The 24,244-nt window shown below is 40.6% G+C and overlaps 1 protein-coding gene across 3 annotated transcripts in view; it reads left to right on the top strand.

Moving 5' to 3' along the window:
* Positions 1-10,419: 10,419 nt before the first annotated feature.
* The window catches only part of LOC133563407 (ras association domain-containing protein 8), a 45,261-nt gene continuing 31,436 nt past the window's right edge, over positions 10,420-24,244 (top strand). For 2 of the 3 annotated variants that reach the window (XM_061917524.1, XM_061917522.1), the window contains exon 1: positions 17,572-17,920. The gene's annotated coding sequence lies outside the window, so the exon portion shown is untranslated. Of the gene's footprint in view, positions 10,553-17,571; positions 17,921-24,244 lie in introns of those variants that run through there. The other variant, XM_061917523.1, reaches the window with a different exon arrangement.

Here is a 24,244-nt window from a genome sequence, read left to right as displayed (position 1 = left end):
ATAAGCAGGGAAACCCAGACTTCCCTTTCCCCAGCCACTTCGTCTAGCTCTTCCCGGGGGATCCCGAGGCGTTCCCAGGCCAGCCGGGAGACATAGTATGTATGTATCAAAATTTAATCAGTAGAAGCATTTAAGTCCCACCTTAAAACTCATTTGTATACTCTAGCCTTTAAATAGACTCCCTTTTTAGACCAGTTGATCTGCCGTTTCTTTTCTTTTTCTTCTATGTCCCACTCTCCCTTGTGGAGGGGGTCCGGTCCGATCCGGTGGCCATGTACTGCTTGCCTGTGTATCGGCTGGGGACATCTCTGCGCTGCTGATCCGCCTCCGCTTGGGATGGTTTCCTGCTGGCTCCGCTATGAACGGGACTCTCGCTGCTGTGTTGGATCCGCTTTGGACTGGATTCTCGCGACTGTGTTGGATCCATTATGGATTGAACTTTCACAGTATCATGTTAGACCCGCTCGACATCCATTGCTTTCCTCCTCTCCAAGGTTCTCATAGTCATCATTGTCACCGACGTCCCACTGGGTGTGAGTTTTCCTTGCCCTTATGTGGCCTACGGAGGATGTCGTAGTGGTTTGTGCAGCCCTTTGAGACACTAGTGATTTAGGGCTATATAAGTAAACATTGATTGATTGATTGATTGATAGTTATGCACTTTTTAATGATACACCCTAACTAAATTTGGCTATTGCTATATAGTTTATACACCCCCCAAACCTACAGCCAACAGACCCCTGAGGGTCTTTTGATCCTTTTCCTTACGGAATGACACCAATACTAGAGTTAGATATTGAAACGTAAACACATTTCTATTCAAATATATTACCAATTATGTTAAAAACCCAGTTACACCTAAACTAAAAACAAACTAAACTGATTGATTGATTGAAACTTTTATTAGTACATTGCACACTACTGTACATATTCCGTACAATAGACCACTAAATGGTTACACCCGAATAAGTTTTTCAACTTGTTTAAGTCCACGTTAATCAATTCATGGTATGTATGTTTGTTCGAATCGCGTTCTCCATCCCAGTCACTGCTGTTGTGTTCTTAGGGAAGATCCATCCCATCCATTTTCTACCGCTTATTCCCTTTTGGGGTCGCGGGGGGCGCTGGCGCCTATCTCAGCTACAATCGGGCAGAAGACAGGGTACACCCTGGACAAGTGGCCACCCCATCGCAGGGCCAACACAGATAGACAGACAACATTCACACTCACATTCACACACTAGGGCCAATTTAGTGTTGCCAATCAACCTATCCCCAGGTGCATGTCTTTGGAAGTGGGAGGAAGCCGGAGTACCCGGAGGGAACCCACGCATTCACGGGGAGAACATGCAAACTCCACACAGAAAGATCCCGAGCCTGGATTTGAACCCAGGACTGCAGGACCTTCGTATTGTGAGGCAGACAAACTAACCGCTCTTCCACCGTGAAGCCCCTTAGGAAAGATACTTTACCCAATTTGCCCTCATCAATGAATGTTTCTGCCGCCTAACTACAAAGGTAACTTAAATATTTTACCACCACCTAGGTGAGAACATGGAGTGAATGATCAATGGGGTTATTTGTAAAACCCTTTGGTACGTGGCCCCCAAAACAATTTAGTTGACGAAACAGCTGGCAACAAAATGTCAATATTTTGTTTGGCTAAACCAATATTTTGCGGCACTGCCTCAACTCTCTTGGCATTAAGTCAACGACAACTTCACAGGTTTCTCTGTAAATCTATTTCACCTCTAAATGACAACTTCACAGAGTTGGTGGACAGTAGAGACCCTGCGCTTCTCCACCTTCCGTTTCACTGTTTCCCCACAATATATGTTTGGATCTGAAGATATGCTTGACTATAATATAACATAAATGATAAATGGGTTGTACTTGTATAGTGCTTTTCTACCTTCAAGGTACTCAAAGCGCTTTGACACTACTTCCACATTTACCCATTCACACACACATTCACACACTGATGGAGGGAGCTGCCATGCAAGGCGCCAACCAGCACCCATCAGGAGCAAGGGTGAAGTGTCTTGCTCAGGACACAACGGACGTGACGAGGTTGATACTAGGTGGGATTTGAACCAGGGACCCTTGGGTTGCACACAGCCACTCTACCACTGCGCCACGCCGACTATCTCTCACCATTAGCCTCAACTTTTTTATGAAGGCAATAGTCCTCTTGAATGTGTGTTAGAATGTTTGCTGCTTAGTTTCCCGAATGAGAGAATCACGGTCTGCTTCAGTTCATATTGCCATTCATGTTTCCCCTCAATGAACTGTAGCTCACCAGTGCGGGTGTACTGAGAAAATGTGCTACCCGTAAGAAATTGCTACCCATTGCTACTTAGCATGTGCATAAACGCTATAGCTTGCCTCCAACAAAACAACCATAGCAAGAATTTTACCATGGATTGGATAACGTGGACCCCGGCTTACAGAAGTTGAAAAGCTTATTCGGGTGTTACCATTTAGTGGTCAATTGTATGGAATATGTCCTGAACTGTGCAGTCTACTAATAAAAGATTCAATCAATCAATCAGAGCAATTAATGTTTTAATTTTTAGCATTTTTTTACATACCAAGTAACAAACCAAAACAAAAACATTATAAACCTCGATTAACGTAAAATGCACGGCTGGTAGTTTTTCTATACTGTATGGTGACAGAATGAATGTCAACAATAAGTATTTTGACAAGCTCATATGTAAAATAAAAAGACAACAACTCCAAAAGCACTTGTACCAGGACCTATTTCGGACATTTTCTGAAAATGTCATCCAATTCGTTCATTACTTGTGTATAACTATCTGATTATGCAACTGGTTGCATTTTTTTTTATGGAGCTGCGTATTTTTTCAGAACACCGGCAGCACTCATGTACCCTCAGACCATGGCACTCCCACCACTAACTGTAGGCTTGTCTTCGTATTCTTCACCAGGTTTTTGCCACACACTTGTGACACGTCTGATCTTGGTCTCTTTAGGCCGCTGGACATGATCCCAGTAATCAATGCATTTAGTCTGCTTGACCTCAATAATGATGCATTGTGGGGAGTAATGTCTGTCAAGCAGGAATATGTGTTGGAAACATCAAAGAATTGAGCAATTACACGCCTCAGTAGGTTCATTTCTTGGTTTTGCTTCTGAAGGGATAGAAGCTTAGTATGCAGTCAATGAGGTCCACCACCCATGTAGTCGGACTGTGGGTTTTCTCACCTCCACATGGACTTTGTCTTTCTTTGACCAGTTGGTGCGTACACCTTCAGGATCTTTCCTGTGTGCAGTAGAAGCCATCATCATTGGCTTGTTGTCATACCTTTTCCTGATGACTAACATAGGACTTGTCCTGACGACCATTGCTTATGCCTTTTCAATTGTGCATCATCAGACAACAAACATGCGTTTGAGACTTTTTGAGTTTTTTTGTTTTAGTACCAGTTGCTGGAAGGTTCTTGGCTGGTAATTCATCCAACAGGTTTAGTTCATGTGAAGTAACCAGAGGTGGGTAGAGTAGCCAGAAATTGTACTCAAGTAAGAGTACTGTTACTTTAGAGATTTATTACTCTAGTAAAAGTAAGGAGTAGTCACCCAAATATTTACTTGAGTAAAAGTAAAAAGTATGTTGTGAAAAAACTACTCAAGTACTGAGTAACTGATGAGTAACCTGTTCGTTAAATGATTACGGCAACAAATAATGCACAAAAACAAAAAAATAGCAATGAGCAAATTCAGAGCCAGGAATATCTCTTAAGCAACTAAAACAATATTATATATTAAATAATAATACATTAAAATAAAAAAAAATTAAGGCAAATTGAGCCACAATAACTTAACAGCACCATAGGCTCAGTAGGCATTGATTGATTGATTGATTGATTGATTGAAACTTGTATTAGTAGATTGCAGTACGGTACATATTCCGTACAATTGACCACTAAATGGTAACACCCCAATAAGTTTTTCAACATGTCGGGTTCTACGTGTGACGGTCACGTGACCACCTGGCTCTGCTTGATTGGTCCAACGTCACCAATGACTGCATGTGATTGGTGTAACGCAGGCATGCGTAGTTCCTACTTTGAATGCGTGTCTGACAAAATCAAAACAAACAAAGCGTGCATCAACAGATCGATAAAAAAAAAAAGTAGCGAGTAGCGACCTGATTGCAGATAAATGGAGCGGAGTAAAAGTAGCATTTCTTCTCTATAAATATACTCAAGTAAAAGTAAAAGTATTTTGCATAAAAACTACTCTTAGAAGTACAATTTATCCCAAAAGTTACTCAAGTAGATGTAACGGAGTAAATGTAGCGCGTTACTACCCACCTCTGGAAGTAACAGACAAAGTTTTTTGTACATGTGAATTTTTGTGTGAACAGTTTCAACGATGCTCAGGACAGCCCCCGATTCCCAACCTGTTATTAGCAAATGTATCTCTACCTGCTTTTTTTCCCCAAGATGGTCCCGCTGTAGTGACTGCTGTTGGCAGGAGCTCTGTGCTCTTGTGTCATCCTTTTGTGTTTCCCTCTTGTTTTAATGTGTTTTTTTTTTTTTTAATTTTGGTTTGGGACGCTTTGGGACAGTGTGACAAGGAGTGGCACGTTTGTGACTTCTGCTGTGCTTTTTTTGTGAACTTCTGGATCTGCCTCCCGGGAGCCTTTTGACCATGGAGACCAGCTGCTGGGTCTGTGCCACACCAGTGTCCGTTTGGAGAGACTGGAGGAAACGTGGAGGAAGAGACAGGGCTACGGAACTGGCGGTGAGCGCCGGGACGGACGGGCTTCACGGTGTCTTGGCTTAATGAGCAGGTATCGGACACTTCGGTCTCCTTAGACGCATCTTCGCTCATCCATGCGGACTAGCTGAGAGTTTGTGGGCGGCCGAGGGTGGAGTCGGCTCTCTTGTTTGCTTTGTTGGGTCTGCTCCTGTCTCTGGCCATGCTCCCTCCACCCCAGCAAACGATGGCGCGGAACACCGCAGAGGCCACCACAGTGTTTATGTTTTTTTGTTGTAGAAGTGGCTTGTTGCATAAGCTCTGTTCTTTTATTGTCTTTGATGTCCTTTGTGTGCTTTGATGTTTCCCCCTTACACACATGTTTTTGTGTGCTATGGCTAAGAGTTTTTTTTCTTCTTCCTTGGCCTCAGTCTGGACCCCCATTCAAGGGGCCCAGGCAAAGACTGAATTTGCCCCACCATTTTTTTGTAAGGGGCACCGGAAGTTGACAGACCTGTCAGCGATCCTGTTCTGTCTCCCTGTAATGTTTATCCGCTCTTGAATGGGATTGTGCTGAAAATGTTAATTTCCTCTCGGGGATTATTAAAATATTTCTGATTCTGATTCTGATGCTCCTCAAAGTTCACCATCTGCCGAAGCAAGGACAACTACTTTTAGACCTGTAAGGTATGGCTTGCGTGGAACAAATTGCCTACAGGGGACGGCGTGGCGAAGTTGGGAGAGTGGCCGTGTCAGCAATCTGAGGGTTACTGGTTCAATCCCCACCTTCTACCATCCTAGTCACGTTCGTTGTGTCCTTGAGCAAGACATTCACCCTTGCTCCTGATGGGTCGTGGTTAGTGCCTTGCATGGCAAGTCCCGCCATCAGTGTGTGAATAGGTGAATGTGGAAATACTGTCAAAGCGTTTTGGGTTCCTTAAAAAGGGGTAGAAAAGCACTATACAAGTACAACCATTACCATTTATTTACCATTTAATAGTACAGCGGCAATAAAAGAGATAATTTGCTCAACGATGAAGACTTTTCCTAGTTTCGACAGACTAAATCAGCCTTGGCTTGTTTGCGAGAAGAGCCTTGACTCTCCAAAGTTGTTTTTCTCTGTATTCCCTGTTACTGTACATCCAGGTTATTAAGCAGAACCAGTGCGTTCCATAACTTGAAGAACATGTTACTTGTCATGTTCTGGGATACTATACGCACGTTGGTTTTGCTGGCCCAAAATATGTTGATTCTGGGAAGGCGACCATGAGGCTTGACATGCCAAAGTAGTGCCTCATTTGTTTTGCATTAAGGGTGACACCCCTCATCTGTCACTCTTTCTGATTTGTGAATACTGCCAAGTCTTCAAAGACTTTGTCATCACTGCACTGTGAAAAGCAATTTAATGGTCCAGTATGTACACTACAAGAGGTTATCTTGACAGTCGTGAAGCCTAGCTAGCACAGTTTGGAATTTATGATGGAGAAAACCCCCCACAAACACTCACAGATGTGACGGGCACAATATCTTTCCTCAGCTCATCTGATAAGCATCTTGCCTTTACTTCTGGGTTTTATAGTTTTCTCCACCTGCAGCAATACACAACTACTGCTCAGGAAAAATATCAAGCACTAGAACCAAGCAAAAAGGGTGGCTGAAACTTAATCAATCAATCAATCAATCAGTGTTTACTTTTATAGCCCTAAATCACTAGTGTCTCAAAGGGCTGCACAAACCACCACGACATCCTCGGTAGGCCCACATAAGGGCAAGGAAAACTCACACCCAGTGGGACATCGGTGACAATAATGACTATGAGAACCTTAGAGAGGAGGAAAGCAATGGATGTCGAGCGGGTCTAACATGATACTGTGAAAGTTCAATCCACAATGGATCCAACACAGTCGCGAGAGTCCAGTCCAAAGCGGATCCAACACAGCAGCGAGAGTCCCGTTCACAGCGGAGCCAGCAGGAAACCATCCCAAGCGGAGGCGGATCAGCAGCGCAGAGATGTCCCCAGCCGATACACAGGCAAGCAGTACATGGCCACCGGATCGGACTGGACCCCCTCCACAGGGGAGAGTGGGACATAGAAGAAAAAGAAAAGAAACAGCAGATCAACTGGTCTAAAAAGGGAGTCTATTTAAAGGCTACAGTATACAAATGAGTTTTAAGGTGAGACTTAAATGCTTCTACTGAGGTGGCATCTCGAACTGTTACCGGGAGGGCATTCCAGAGTACTGGAGCCCGAACGGAAAACGCTCTATAGCCCGCAGACTTTTTTTGGGCTTTGGGAATCACTAACAAGCCGGAGTCCTTTAAGCCTGTTTTCCTTCAGACCGCCCACAAGCTCATTGATTGGCTCTGCCTTTTTTTGCTAAACTGTGATTAACTAGATTCAAGAGTCATTTCTACTGTAAGATTTTAACATGATGGGTGTTTTTTCTGCCTGTTTTTTTTTTGTTAATCCCACACCTCTGATGTCACAATATCGTCCTTGCCAAATAGTGTGGCTGTGTGGCTGTAGTATGATGATTAAAGGTGGGAATGTAAATTATAAAAACACTTTTTCAAAACGGGTTACAGGTTACAAGCTCTTCTCTTGGCCTTTGACGCACAATTTTTATGCGCGTCATTTGTTTTTTAGAATTGTAATTTTTCATTTCAATTTACAAAAATCCCAGAATTAGGATATAAATTTACCAAGCAATTGAGACAAAGAAATCAATACTTCCATCCATCCACAGGTGGATGGCGGGGGTGGCTGGAACCTGTCCCAGCTGCATTTGGGCGGAAGGGGGTGTACACACAGGGCCAATACAGACAGTTGTTTAATGTTTTTATTCCAAAAATTGATTCTTAAAAACGAAAAAGCAAAAAAGTCTAAAAAATTATGAATCAATTTGGAATCTTAACAAATAAAAATCGGGGTTTAGATGTAAATAGTGTTTTTGAGCACCCGTAATGTTGATAGGATTTCAGCTCATTGCCCAACACTGGTGCACTTAACTCTTAAATAGTCTATATTTGCTGGTTTGAGTGTGCTGAATTCACGATGTAAAAAAACGTACATTTGGTTTTAATTAGAAAATATCAGTGTGAATGTTGTCTGTCTACCTGTGTTGGACCTGCAGCAGTCCGAGTGCAGCTGGGATAGGCTCCAGCACCCCCCGCAACCCCGAGAGGGACAAGCGATGGAAAATGGATGGATGGATAGGATATATGCACATTTTACAGTCACCTATGACATTGTAACAGTGCTAATGGCATATGCGCCTTTGGAGTCCATCCATCCATCAATTTTCTACCGCGTATTCCCTTTTGGGGTTGCAGGGGGCGCTGGTGCCTATCTCAGCTACAATCGGGCGGAAGGCGATGTACACCCTGGACAAGTCGCCACCTCATCACAGGGCCAACACAGATAGACGGACAACATTCACACACACATTCACACACTAGGGCCAATTTAGTGTTGCCAATCAACCTATCCCCAGGTGCATGTCTTTGGAAGTGGGAGGAAGCCGAAGTACCCGGAGGGAACCCACGCATTCATGGGGAGAACATGCAAACTCCACAGAGAAAGATCCCGAGCCTGGGATTGAACCCAGGACTGCAGGACCTTCGTATTGTGAGGCAGACGCACTAACCCCTCTTCCACCGTGAAGCCGACTTTGAAGTCTTTGAACTAAAACATAAAAAACATCTTAAGCCAACCGCAACATGTTTTGACTCGAGTTGGAAATGGAATTCTTGTTGGCTGAAAATGTAAACACTTCTACTGACACAGATGACAGAGCATGATATTGCTTTTCTTTTTATTAGTTTGTAAGGTAAACATTGAAGAGGTGTGCTGCCTCTTCTGACTACGATCGACGCGTTCTTCATTGCTGTGGACCTGCAATGTAAATTCAGTATTTCTTTGAATTGCCGCAATTCCCAAAATAATTAGCACATGCTCAGTATTACTGCCTGGTCAAACTCGTGACGTCACGAGTGTCACTTCTCCTGTCATCATTTTCAAAATGGAGGAGGCTGCTTTCAATACCGGTCATTTGAAATCGCATAAAGGGAAGAAGATTAAGAGCTATTCAGTACGATTTAAGGTCCAAGCTTACATCACACTCAAATTTTTACTGCATACCTTTGGTAAGTGCCAGAGTGAGAAGAGTTTTTAAAATAATTAGCGCATGCTTACTTTTACCGCATACCTTTGGTAAGCGCAGGAGTGAGAAGAGGTTTTAAATTGATTAAAGCCCTGGCGGCAATTCAAGGAAATACGGTATATGTCACATTTTACAGTGGGTCCGCCAATACGTCATTGACAAAATGCTGGAATCTGTGAAACAACAATGTCGATTCGTTTTGCAAATCATCTCATTTGTAGAATTATTGTTTTTGACACACAATCATTTATGTTGTAACATTCATATTTTTCTTTCAATAGGTAACCTAAATATGTCAAGCAAAGTTTATTTTGTTAAAAAAAAGTCTTATTTTTATTATCTATGAAATAATCTGCTGCTCCCAACACTCTAAAGTGTATAACCTTTGAGGACAAAGCTACAAACTATGGGACACTGGGCTTTCTGCTCCGCCGCTCCCAGTTTGTGGAACGCTCTCCCTTACCACCTGAGGGCACCACAGACTGTGGATGCTTTTTAAAAAGGCTTAAAAACCTTTCTTTTTTTTTTTTAAAAAAAAGCCTTTTTATAGATATGTGCATACTAGTTCTGGCTATTAGGCTGTTCTAGTTTTTATTTTTATTTATTTGTATTCTCATTTTATTATTATTATTATTGTTGTTGTTTTTTATTTTATTTTATTTTAATACACTGTAGCACTTTGAGGTTCTTTGCTCAATGTAAAGTGCTTTTTACAAATAAAATATATTAATCGTGCCCAACCCGAGGGTCCCTGGTTCAATCCCCACCTAGTACCAACCTCGTCACGTCCGTTGTGTCCTGAGCAAGACACTTCACCCTTGCTCCTGATGGGTGCTGGTTAGCGCCTTGCATGGCAGCTCCCTCCATCAGTGTGTGAATGTGTGTGTGAATGGGTAAATGTGGAAGTAGTGTCAAAGCGCTTTGAGTACCTTGAAGGTAGAAAAGCGCTATACAAGTACAACCCATTTATCATTTATTTATCATTTATTTTTGAATACGTTCATGCCCACTGGAATAAATCTCTCTGACAAGTCAAAACACTATACCTGTTTGCAAGCAACAATCAATAGATAATAATAGATGCAATGCGCAGAGTAAAACTCAATGTAATGTAGTAGAAGTGGTGTTTTTTCTTCACAAAAATACTTAAGTAAAAGTAAATTGTTCTATATGTGGAATTAAAACTTCTCTAGTATAATTTTTTTTCCAAAAACTCACTTATAAGAGGACCTAAGATTAATGTAATCTTTTCTGGTGTTTAAATGTTATTGTAATGATGGATACTTGTGTTAAACAATGCCAAAGTGTCAAATCACAAGGTTCATGCTTTAGGACGTGATCCTGCAAGCAGTGTTGAATACCTCTGAATGCTGTGTTCTAAAGTATTATTTAACAGTGGGGAGTCTGTGACATCACACATTGACCGAGGTACATTTGTGGTCATTCCTTGACATGTTGTCTCAGCAATCGTCTTCCCTTTTTACTCATCCAACCAACTGGGACTGATGCCACTTCTGTATATTATTTCTCGTTTCATGCGCTCCTGGTCTGTCTATGTCAAGAAATAAATATTCACTATGAAATTGGATTAGCTGCTAAACTACGGAGCAAAAAGGCAGCAAAATCGTGACATTACGACTTGTTTTGAGGAAACACAAGAGAAGGTAAGATAAGGTATTATTTTCTTCTAGTCTTGCCATGTGAATAAAACTGATGTGTAACATGCAGTGACATAAATGCTGCTAAAAGCATTTTTTTTTTTATGCATCACTCTATTAATCAAGGTGTGCAAGTGTACCTAATGTTGTGCACCTAGTTTGTTTTCCTTCTTTGGGGTGCTTTTAGTTATCCAGACTTGCACCATTGTTGGTTATTATTACTTTGTTCCTTCTGTGTGTATTTTCAACCCCGCTCGAGTCACATTACATGACTTTTAAATATATTTTCAAAATATAATAATTGATATGCATTTGTGTGCATAGTCTATTTTTGTTGAAGCCCCTTTTGTTATTGCATTACTGCATTCAGTCTTCCAATCAAAGGCTGGTGCTCAAATAATAGTGTTTAAGTCTGCACTCTTCACTTTCTATACACAGTTGTACCTTAACTTATAAGCTTAGTTGGTTCTGTGATGTACAGTAGCTCCTAACTCAAAACACTTGTACTGTGCATTCCGGAAAATACTCACTTTTCCCACATTTTGTTTTGTTAAAGCCTTATTCCAAAATGGAATAATTTCATTTTTGTCCTCAAAATTCTATAGACAATACCCCATACTTTTTTGAGGTATTAAAAAAAATATATATATATACATATATATATATATATATATATATATATATATATATATATATATATATGTATATATATATGCGATGAGGTGGCGACTTGTCCAGGGTGTACACCGCCTCCCGCCCGATTGTAGCTGAGATAGGCACCAGTGCCCCCCGCGACCCCAAAGGGAATAAGTGGTAGGAAATGGATGGATATATATACATACATACATACATATATATATATATATATATATATATATATATATATATATATATATATATATATCCATCCATTTCTTACCACTTATTCCCTTTGGGGTCACCAGGGGTGCTGGTGTGTGTGTGTGTGTGTATATATGTATATATATATATATATATATATATATATATGTATCAAGGCTAAGGCAAAATAATGAGATATATATCGTGTATTGCGATATGGCTTAAAAATATTGGGATATTAAAAAAGGACATATCGCCCAGCCCTACACTACACACAGGAAAACACCAAAAAATGCATGGCTGGTTATGGTTTAAATTCATATCCAACAATTGTGACAATGATTTTTTTACTGTCAGCTGAGTTTTGTTTTTTCATGATTTTTGCTGGTGGTGAGCTGCCAGCCAAGGCACATTTCAAAATGTGCCTTGGCTTAAAAAAGGTTGAAAATTACTGTTCTAGGCAGATACTACGTTACTTACTATGACATTTTTGATACTCCAATTAATAAAGGTGACGCTTGTTATCCAAATTTTTGCCTGTCACTTAAAACCTAAAAATTAGATGACAGATAACTCTTATCTCAAAGCACTCTTGAGTTGAGTTACCAGTACTTGTTTTTTTTGTACATAATTTTGATGGGTTTGATAGTGGGACACATTAAATCAGTGGTTCTCAAATGGGGGTAAGCGTACCCCTGGGAGTACTTGAAGGTATGCCAAGGGATACGTGAGATTTTTTTTTAAATATTCTAAGTATAGCAGCAATTCAAAATCCTTTATAAATATATTTACTAAATAATACTTCAACAAAATATGAATGTAAGTTCTTAAGCTGTGAAAAGAAATGCAACAATGCAATATTCAGTGTTGACAGCAAGATTTTTTGTGGAAATGTTCCACAATTATTGATGTTAAATATTTGTTTTTTTGTGAAGAAATGTTTAGAATTAAGTTCATGAATTCAGATGGATCTCTATTACAATCCCCAAAGACGGCACTTTAATTTGATGATTACTTCTATGTGTAGAAATCTTTATAATTGAATCACTTTATTTTTCAACAAGTTTTCAGTTATTTTTATATCTTTTTTTATCCAAATAGTTCAAGAAAGACCACTACAAATGAGCAATATTTTGCACTGTTATACAATTTAATAAATCAGAAACTGATGACATAGTGCAGTATTTGACTTCTTTATCTCTTTTTTTCAACCAAAAATGCTTTGGGGGTACTTGATTTAAAAAAATGTTCACAGGGGGTACATCACCGAAAAAAGTTTGAGAACCACTAAATTAGATGACAGACAACTCTGGCTCCCACGCATACTGGGAGTCAAATATATTGTACAAACACACATATACTTACACACACACCGTTATTCATACATACAAACATACATACATAGGTACCAACACTTCCACATACATACACAAATACAGTACATACCTACATGTACTGGCCCCTCTTCTCTTCCCCCTGTACACCGCTGACTTCTGCTACAACTCAGAGCTGTGTCACATCCAGAAGTACGCGGATGACACAGCCATCGTCGGGTGCATCAGGGACGGCAGAGAGGAGGAGTTTCGGAACCTGGTGAGGGACTTTGTTGTCTGGTGCCACACGAACATCTTGCAGCTCAATCCGTCAAAGACCAAGGAGCTGGTCATTGACTTTGGGAGGTCGAGTCCACGGTCACAACCTATTGTGATCGAGGGAGTTGAGGTACAGACCGTGGACTCATTCAAGTACCTCGGGGTTTGGGTGGACAATAAACTGGACTGGACTGTTAACACGGACCACCAGTACAAGAAAGGACAGAGCAGGCTGCACTTCCTCAGGAGACTGCACTCCTTCAACTTTTGTAGAAAACTCCTGTGGATGTACTACCAGTCTGTGGTTGCCAGTGTTCTGTTCTACATGGTAGTGTGCTGGGGGGGCAGTACATCTAAGAAGGACAGCTCCAGACTTGAGAAACTGATCAGGCGGGCCGGTTCTACAATGGGAATGAAACTGGACTCACTGGTGACGGTGGCAGAGAAGAGGACTGTGGACAAACTAGTGAGCATCCTGGATGATGCCAGTCACCCTCTGCATAGCGTTATCAGTAGCCAGAGGAGCATGTTCAGTGCTAGACTGCTTCATCCCAAGTGCAGGACTAATAGACTCAAGAACTCCTTTGTCCCACACGCCATTAGACTGTACAACTCCTCTCTGGGACGGGGGACGGGGGGTACTAGGATGACAGGGGATGCAAAACAATAACAGTGCAATACGTTTTCATAACATGGTCACTACTGCCTACTTTGTCTTGTTATATTCTTATTTTACTGTTATATTGTTATTCCCATTGTTTTTATTCTTTTTGTAATATTTCTCTATTTTGTTTCCTTTTAAACCCCCATTATTTACTTTTTACTTTTTTCTTTAAATTGATCTCAACTCTGTACACTGCTGCTGGAATTTTAATTTTCTTGAAGGAACTCTCCTGAAGGAATCAATAAAGTACTATCTATCTATCTATCTATCTATCTATCTATCTATCTATCTATCTATCTATCTATCTATCTATCTATCTATCTATCTATCTATCTACATACTCCAAGTTCATCCATCTACACGCACATTCACGGTACAAACACACATTTACTGTACAAACATTCATTAACACATTCTGTACATATACAAGTACATATACATACATACACATAATCACGTTTCATCAAACATATATTAACGTTGTTGCCTTAGGGGAAACTGGGTAACACATGGCAGACTGACAAAGCTTAACCCATTGTTACTATAACAATCTACAAGATTAATATAGGTTGCCTCTCTCTCTTCCCCTTCATTTTTCGGTATTCCTTTTTTTTTCATCTGTAGTTATCATTATGTATATGCATGTATTGTTGCATTTGAACAACTGTATTGTTGATAATAGAGGTAAACTATTGGTATTGCTCATGATCAATAGCGCTTTTTCTATTGGTCGTTGTATTGCTCCAGTTGTAGTGTAAAAATGCTTATTGTCATTTCTATATTATTATTTATTTCGCTAACTGCTTCTTTGCTATCACTTTTCCGATCATATTTGTACATATCGTATGTGCTGGTGATGTTCTATTTTTGTTGTTTTTGTTGTTATTGTTGTGTTTGCTGTTGTTATTTTTGTCTCTCTGTCCAATCCCCCTCTTATCCCCACAATTCCCCCCTCTGTCTTCCTTTTTTTCTCTTTTTATCCCCTCCTGCTACGGCTCGGCTGCACCAAATGATAATATAAATACATTTAATAAAGTCAAATTCAAATAAGGCAACAAGAGAAGTATCCTACACTTCTCTTTTGTAAAGTAAATCTGAACAGCCGATATGGGCATCTACAACAACTATATCAGTGGTTCTCAAATGGGGGTACCCTTAGGGGTACTCAAAGGTATGCCAAGGGGTACATGAGATATTTTTTTTTAATATTCTAAAAATAGCAACAATTCAAAAATCCTTTATAAATATATTTATTGAATAATACTTCAACAAAATATGAATGTAAGTTCATGAACTGTGAAAAAAAGTCAACAATGCAATATTCAGTGTTGACAGCTAGATTTTTTGTGGACATGTTCCATAAATATTGATGTTAAAGATGTCTTTTTTGTAAATAAATGTTTAGAATTAAGTTCATGAATCCAGATGGATCTCTATTACAATCCCCAAAGAGGGCACTTTAAGTTGATAATTACTTCTATGTGTAGAAATCTTTATTGGCATAGCTCGGTTGGTAGAGTGGCCGTGCCTGCAACTTGAGGGTTGCAGGTTCGATTCCCGCTTGTGCCATCCTAGTTACTGCCGTTGTGTCCTTGGGCAAGACACTTTACCCACCTGCTCCCAGTGCCACCCACACTGGTTTAAATGTAACTTAGATATTGGGTGTCACTATGTAAAGCGCTTTGAGTCACTTGAGAAAAGCGCTATATAAATATAATTCACTTCACTATTTATAATTGAATCACTTGTTTATTTTTTAACACGTTTTTTGTTATTTTTATATATTTTTTTCCAAATAGTTCAAGAAAGACCACTACAAATGAGCAATATTTTTCACTTTTATATAATTTAATAAATAAGAAACTGATGACATAGTGCTGTATTTTACTTCTTTATCTCTTTTTTTTTCCAACCAAAAATGCTTTGCTCTGATTAGGGAGTACTTGAATTCTCAATCAATCAATCAATCAATGATTATTTATATAGCCCTAAATCACTAATGTCTCAAAGGGCTGCACAAACCACAACGACATCCTCGGTAGAGCCCACATAAGGGCAAGGAAAACTCACACCCAGTGGGACGTCGGTGACAATGATGACTATGAAAAACCTTGGAGAGGACCGCATATGTGGGCAACCCCCCCCTCTAGGGGAACCGAAAGCAATGGATGTCGAGCGGGTCTAACATGATACTGTGAAAGTTCAATCCATAATGGATCCAACACAACCGTGAGAGTCCAGTCGAAAGTGGATCCAACACAGCAAAGAGAGTCTCGTCCACGGTGGAGCCAGCAGGAAACCACCCCAAGCGGAGGCGGATCAGCAGCGCAGAGATGTCCCAGCCGATACACAGGCGAACGGTCCATCCTGGGTCCCGACTCAGGACAGCCAGCACCTCATCCATGGCCACCGGACCGGACCCCCTCCAGTGGGACAGAGGAGAAAAAGAAAAGAAACGGCAGATCAACTGGTCTAAAAAGGGAGTCTATTTAAAGGCTGGAGTATACAAATGAGTTTTAAGGTGAGACTTAAATGCTTCTACTGAGGTAGCATCTCGAAGTGTTTCCGGGAGGGCATTCCAGAGTACTGGAGCCCGAACGGAAAACGCTCTATAGCCCGCAGACTTTTTTTGGGCTCTGGGAATCACTAATAAGCCGGAGTCCTTTGAATTCAGATTTCTTGCCGGGACATATGGTACAATACAATCAGCAAGATAGGCTGGAGCTAGACCGTGTAGTATTTTATACGTAAGTAGTAAAACCGTAAAGTCACATCTTAAGTGCACAGGAAGCCCGTGCATGCAGGTGAGCCAGTACAGGCGTAATATGATCAAACTTTCTTGTTCTTGTCAAAAATTTAAAAAATGTTCACTGAAAAAAAGGTTGAGAACCACTGAACTATATGATTTGTCTGATAAGCTGGACAGGAAAAGAAGGAGAAAAATAAAAAAGGTGACAGACAATACTGGCTCACCTGCACTGGCTTCCTGTGCACTTAAGATGTGACTTTAAGGTTTTACTACTTACGTATAAAATACTACACGGTCTAGCTCCATCCTATCTTGCCGATTGTATTGTACCATATGTCCCGGCAAGAAATCTGCGTTCAAAGGACTCCGGCTTATTAGTGATCCCAAAAGCCCAAAAAAAGTCTGCGGGCTGTAGAGCTCTTTCATTTCGGGCTCCAGTACTCTGGAATGCCCTCCCGGTAACAGTTCGAGATGCTACCTCAGTAGAAGCATTTAAGTCTCACCTTAAAACTCATTTGTATACTCTAGCCTTTAAATAGACTCCCTTTTTAGACCAGTTGATCTGCCGTTTCTTTTCTTTTTCTTCTATGTCCCACTCTCCTTTGTGGAGGGAGTCCGGTCCGATCCGGTGGCCATGTACTGCTCGCCTGTGTATCGGCTGGGGACATCTCTGCGCTGCTGATCAGCCTCCGCTTGGGATGGTTTCCTGCTGGCTCCGCTGTGAACGGGACTCTCGCTGCTGTGTTGGATCCGCTTTGGACTGGACTCTCGCGACTGTGTTGGATCCATTATGGATTGATCTTTCACAGTATCATGTTCTCATATGTTCTCATAGTCATCAGTATCATCAGTATCACAATATCACGTTCTCATAGTCATTATTGTCACCGATGTCCCACTGGGTGTGAGTTTTCCTCGCCCGAGGATGTCGTAGTGGTTTTTGCAGCCCTTTGAGACAGATTTAGGGCTATATAAGTAAACATTGATTGATTGATTGATTGAGACAACTCTTATCTCAAAACACTCTTAAGTTGAGGTACCACTGTACTTATTTTTTGTACATTATTTTGATGGGTTTGATTAATGTCCAGTAGACTACTTCCCTCGTAAAAGAGATGTCCTGGATGCGGAGGTTGTGGTAGTGGCCTCTCTCTTTAAAGGGTCCACAATGCCTTGCGGTGCCCCACTTCCAAAGCTGAGTGAGCTGCTGGAGGAAAGGCTGTGAGAGGAGGAGTGAGGGGCTTTTTTCCCCCGCAGCTTACTGGCGAGAGAGCAAAATAAAAGCACGGCGAGTGGACGGACGGAGGCAAACTTTGGTGTAACGCGCTCAAACGCCATTGTCTTTTCCTGCCTTTATGTCGTATTTTCACCCTCTAAGAAGACAAACATCACTTTGTCGCAGTTCGCTGGGGGGCAGGAGCGAAGAAGAAGATAGGACCTATATTTTTCTTTGGCTTATTCTCCCGAGGACGAATGTTGTGTCTCCAAACTTCGTAGGTTTAACCGAACTGCGTTCTCTTCCCTTAAAGGTAAGAACGTTATATGACGTTTCAATTGTGTATACTGCTGTTAAAAAGGCGGAATTGTCTCAGCATTTGTGATTGGGAAGGTTTTAAAGCGACTCCAGTGTTTCCAGACATATCAAGGGAATACCGTTACATGTCTTCCTACCACTGAATAAACCACACCTTTCCCAACAAACTCTACTCTTATTCAGCGTGTTGGGTTCGTACCAACTTTAATTTACTCAAAAGGTACTAGTAAGTCCCTCTTACTTCTAATACTATAAGAAGGGGGGTTAAAAAAAAAGATTTAAAGAAGCCAACCTGTGGAGTATTTTGCTCCTCCCATTTTTACTTTAACTGCGTTCATCTGTCGTTAAATTGTGCACGTTTAGTAAATATATATTTTCAATGAAACTTTGACTACTGCTATGAAATAACTACGTATTATCAGTGTGCGTTTTAACCCCAGATTATGTTTGACGAAAAGGGACAAGCGGTAACAAAATGGATGGATGGATGGAAGTACTGTAGCATTGAAACCATATTTCCTTGAATTGCCGCCGGAGCGCTAATTAATTTAAAACGTCTTCTCACTCCTGCGTTTACCAAAGGCATGTGGTAAAAGTAAGCATGCACTAATTATTTAAACACCTCTTCTCACTTCGGCACTTAGCAAAGATATGCAGTAAAAATTTGAGTGTGATGTAAGCTTGGACCTTAAATCCTACTGAATAGCTCTTAATCTTCTTCCCTTTATGCGATTTCAAATTACCGGTATTGAAATCAGCCTCCTCCATTTTGAAAATGATGACAGGGTAAGTGTCCCTCGTGACGTCACGAATTTGACCAGGCGGTAATACTAAGCATGCGCTAATCATTTTGGGAAGCGAGATTGACCCAGGAGTAATTCAAGGCAGGCGTTTACTATATGCCCTGCGGCAATTCAAGGAAATACGGTACTGGTGTCTAATGTTTACACTAAGCCGGATAAGGTTATCCAGGGTAAATCCCACCTAACCTTTTCTGTGTCCACACACAACAATGCCACCGTTTAAGACCACCTCCTTCTTCCGTCCACGGGCGCAACGTGACCTAATAAGCATACGCGGAAAATGCGCACGTCATAGAGTCTTAAATTTAACTTCATCTGAACAATATCCAGTGTTGTGGTATTTCAATTAACTGGAATCCAGTGTGCTGTGGGGCCCTATTGTACAGGGATGGGAATGTTCCGCGGATCCGCGGAATTCCGCCGATTTTGGCGCCGCCAGGGTCATTTCTGTGAAACATCGTTTAAATCCGGGGAGAAAATTATAGGGGGGGTTAGGTACTCATGGTTTTTGTCTCTGCGTTGACCTAGTTATCAGTACAAGGCAGAGAATTCCCGCGAAAAATATAATGCCAATGTGTGAAGGCACCAGATTGGCTAGCTCTATTATCAGCTGACAATATCAACCAATGATATTGCCCGTTATAGACGTCTGCACGCGTTGTTTGCCGACAAAATCTAGTCCCTGATCCTCAATTATTGTGAGCGTTTCTTAACTCGTATTCTTTTTATATTGGTTGTGTTTATCGGCGACTAATCTGGAAAGAAAACACAGTAGCTCTCAATTAACACGTTTCTTTATTGACAAAACAGTTTGAGATATGGTTAAGCTTATTCAAGATAGGAATGCTTCATTAGCGAAAGATATCGATAAGGGCGTGAGAAACAAGTGGAACTGGGCATGGCTCGATATATCTATCAAACTGAAGGTGAAGATTAACAACAATATCGTAGAAGTAGACGAACTTATCAACGATTTCATTGCAAAATGTGATGAACCGGGACGTGCTCAGTGCTTATATTGCAAGGACATTGAGAACTACGGATCTCGGGGAAAGGTGGCACTCTTTTACCACGCGAAATCGGCAAGGCGTCTAAGTAAAGTGAGTTTACGGAGAAGAATTCTGGTTAATCCATTTGTAGGCCTATTTTTGTCTATAATCCAAAAGTATGCAAGAATTAGATATATGTGTGAACTTGTATACATACATATCATCACATAATACATTTTTATAAAAAAAATACTTGCTAATAAATGGGAAATTTTGGTCAGGAGAATATTGTTAGATTTTGACTCAAAATAGCAGGAAATGCATCCTAAGCTAACATATATTTCAAAAATGTTCTGCGGGGGCATGTCCCCCGACCCCCCTAGCAGACGTCGTAGTGCACACGCCGATTTTGTAAATCTTCATTCCCATCCCTGATTGTAGTGAATCACACCTGAGCCATCATAAATTAATCAAATCTTTAATAAACACATGGCAGTACACAAAGTGTCAAAGAACATTTTACAACAATCAATCTTGGGATGTAGATATCTGGTCAGGACATTCTTCACTTTATTGTCCCTCCGTTTTTGGTGACTTTATATACTCTGGACCTAGACGTTGAGTCTGTGACATACATGGCGGACAATAACTGATACAGTCTGCTTTGCCAGTCCAAAAGCATTCGCCGTTTTCTGTGGTCCTCCCTCGACGACCAGGTTATACAAAGCACATGCTACCTTTTTTTATCACAGTCACAGGAGCCTGCATTCTCGTTGTCTCTCTTTCGACTAATGGACAAAGTTTTTCGGTAAGTAGAATCACAGTTGACCCGGACAATCGAGAGTTCTCTTGTGTAGTATCTGAAATAGCTGCAGTCACTTTCTCTAAAGGTATTCATGTGTGATTTCCACAAGCGTCTTTACAGACGGAAGGAGAAACACGGGCATGTCTGGATGACTCACCTCCATATTTCCAGTGGTTAGCTCTGAGTTACAAAACCGCTCTACTATGAAGCAGGCTGTGGCGCGTTCTTTCTGACGTCACTTCCTGTGTGGTGCGCGGTCTTTTTGGTGTCACTGACTCTCCGAACTCAGTTTGTAATCGATCAATGAGTCCATACAAAGATAAGAGCCTGAGATTCAAGAAATACTTGGTGCACATACCCGTGTAAAAACAATTTCAAGGAGAGGGACCTTAAACGATAGTTTAGTGTGGCTGAAACGGGGCTTAGCTAAATAATTATTTCTTTAGGGGGTTATACAGCTTAGTGTAGACATTGTCTGAAGCTGGTATGCCTTTGGTCTGTGACACATTCTACAGACAAAATAAACATGTCCCGGATTTGAAAACTACCCAAATAATCTCCCCCGACCTACTCCCTTAAAAGATAGAATTGGCGCAAATTGCGAAAAAAAAACAGTGACTTTAAAACTCTAAAAATGTCCCTCGACCTGTGTGCCTTGTGTAGGGTCTTCGATGCTTTCCATGTGACTTGTCCTAATAAACGGGTACAAAGTTCTTGCCAAAAAAATGGAGTTGGTGCAAATTTCCCCTAAATTGCGACCTTAAACCCAAAATGGCCGACGACCTGTGTCTAGAGCACTATAAATGCTCCTCGATGGTTTCCATGCGTAAACTTGGACAATTGTTTTGTAAAATATGGTAAGTTTTAGAGCGTGCCAATATTCATAAAAAGGTTTCAGTTGGCTGAATAATATTATTAGTAAAGAATAGTAAGAAAAAACAAGAAATTCAATATCTAAATGGCTAAATTAGATTTTACACTAATTTACTTTGTGACCTATAACACAAAGCTAAGATGTGGATTTGTTTGTTCAGATGGTTTAGTATAAGTTGATCTACATTATGCGATTTTGTTATTCTTATAACCGGACCTGTGGTTATTTCCGTACCTGGCTAATAGGTCTGGCTATAAGAATAATAAAATTGCATAATTTTTTAAGACCTAATGAAACTCTTTGGATTACTGATCTACATTCTGTTGGTTAGAGTATCTTTATTGTACAAAATGGATTGGTGTGGTCCAATATTTTTGCATGTGTTTGGACAAAGTTTGGACGCCCCTGATTTTAAGCCTTTGCAGAGACCTCTTGCTGCTCTCCACTCCCCTGCAGCCCCTTCAATACTGACCATAGAGCAGTGCTTATGGCACAGAAACAAAGGCAGCATTATTGCCTGGCTGAATATGCCATCCAGATGTTTCACCCTCTGCCAGTGCTGTTATCTTAAGTAGGGGGAGGCTGCTTCAGAGCCTAATAGTTGTTAATAGTAACAAGCTATGGAGGCAAAGGGACATAAAGGGTTTAAAACCTCTAACACCCCAATTATCAGAAAAGAGCCCCACAAAAAAACTGTTGTAAAACAGAGGAAAAAACGTTTCAAACTTTTTCAATGCTGTTGTGTTAGCCTTAGTTCTCACTTTTAAGCGTGGTTTATGCTTCTTTGCAGTCACCCCGCCATCCCTTTAAACGATGTTGTGAACCTTTTAGGGTTGTTACTATTCTCCACTTTTTAAAGGGTTTAGCGCTGTGTTGAAAACGTGTGAAAACTGTCATGAACTGCCATCGACACCCGCAAAGTGTGAGCGCCCCTCTAGTCACTAGTTAAAGGGACTGTTTGCAACCTTTACACGGCTGCCTAGAGAGCGCAAACTTTCCAAAGTGTTGTAAGCATTATATGCTGCCCTCTTCTGGCACGTAACAAGCACCATGTATCACTAAATTAGCTTTGTTTGTTGTCAGCTAATGATAGCAATTTGGCAAAATTTTACTACTAATGTTAGCCACCTTTGAATGTATATTCCAGGTTTCAGGAACCTTTTTGGCTGAGAGAGCCATGAAATCAAAATAAAAATGTCTTTCCTTCAGAGCCATATAATATTTTTTAACACTTAATACTAGGGGTGTAACGGTACTTGTATTTGTATTGAACCGTTTGGGTACGGGGGTTTCGGTTCGGTTCGGAGGTTCGAAACGACACGGACACATTAAGTAGCGCACCGCACATTGTGTAAACAATGCACACCGAGGTACCATGAATTGATTTACGTGGACCCCAACTTAAACAAGTTGAAAAACTTATTCGGGTGTTACCATTTAGTGGTCAATTGTACGGAAAATGTACTGTACTGTGCAATCTACTAATAAAAGTTTCAATCTATCAAAAAAACAACAACACACGGCCTGCCAGCAACGACTGGGCTATGATAGACTGACCACACCTCCTCTTTTCACGGGATATGTCCTCTTTGCGGAGCTGTCCAGGTGGAGTTTCTTAAATGCCTCGAATGTCCGGCATTTTAAGTTAGGGTTGCGTGTATTTTCAATGTACATTCAGGGTTAAGAAAGGGTTAAAAAAAATTTTTTAAAAGTGGTACGCGCAGCAACATCCGTGAGCGGTAGAGACAGAGAGAGCGAGAGAGTTATGATAAATGCGCATGCGTCGCCAGGCTCTGCTTTTTACCCATAGATTTATCAGATTTTATTTTATTTTTTCTATAGCAGAGGTGTCAAAAGTGTGCCCCGGAGGCCATTTGCGGCCCACAGCTAATGTTTTAAAGGCCCACTGCACATTCTAAAAATACTATTAAAATAAACAAAAACATAAACAAAAGTTAAATAAAAAAGCTTAAAGGCTAAATGTAATTTAGAAAAAGTTGCAACGTTGACTAATAAAACAAAGCTGTTTTTTTTTTCTTTCAAACTGTTATTGCTCAAAACATAATATTGAATTAAAAATCAATGTTACTATGAATTATTGACCTATCCAAGTTTCCAATTACTTCACATCAAATATTACACTAAGCAAATTTGTTAAATGAATAATCAAAAAATTTATATTTTGTTGTTTTCTTACTGTACCGAAAATGAACCGAACCTTGACCTCTGAACCGAGGTACGTACCGAACCTGTTTTTTTGTGTACCGTTACACTCCTACTTAATACAATTAATGGTGTGCATTTTCAAGACAAACAATGTCAAAGTATATTAACTCTAACTTCATTTTTCAGAAGATATTTGTTATACTGACGCGAACCAAGAATAAATCAATTACTTCTTACTTTTTACATGAGACGTGTGTCGAAGTGTCGCCTCCAGTTTTACGTTTCATTGAGAAAATGCTATTATTGCAAATGAGAAAACCTGCTCTCTCCCCAAAGACCAATTCCTCGGGCCATTCGTTCCGAAATGTATAGTACTCTTTATCTTTTTTTCAAAGGGGTTTTAGCCACATAAACTATCAGGCTGGATATTTGATTGAAAGGCGGGTGTTTACTTCTTGACCTCATAACACGTGTAGCTGTAAATTGGCGCAAGCCTTGCTGGTAGCTGGATCCAAACCCTGGCCGGAACTCAAGTGGTAGAGGATGAATGGATGGATTCAGATGCATGTGATTATTTTAGGTGTCAAGATTTAGCAGTCATCAAAAGAGACATCTGGTTGGTGAGCCATAGGTCTCTTACCCCTGATATAGCCTATCACAACAAGATGACTGAAAATTATTA

This window comes from Nerophis ophidion, linkage group LG12, assembly GCF_033978795.1.
Source record: "Nerophis ophidion isolate RoL-2023_Sa linkage group LG12, RoL_Noph_v1.0, whole genome shotgun sequence".
NCBI lineage: Eukaryota > Metazoa > Chordata > Actinopteri > Syngnathiformes > Syngnathidae > Nerophis > Nerophis ophidion.
This window is presented reverse-complemented; position numbering and strand designations above follow the sequence as displayed.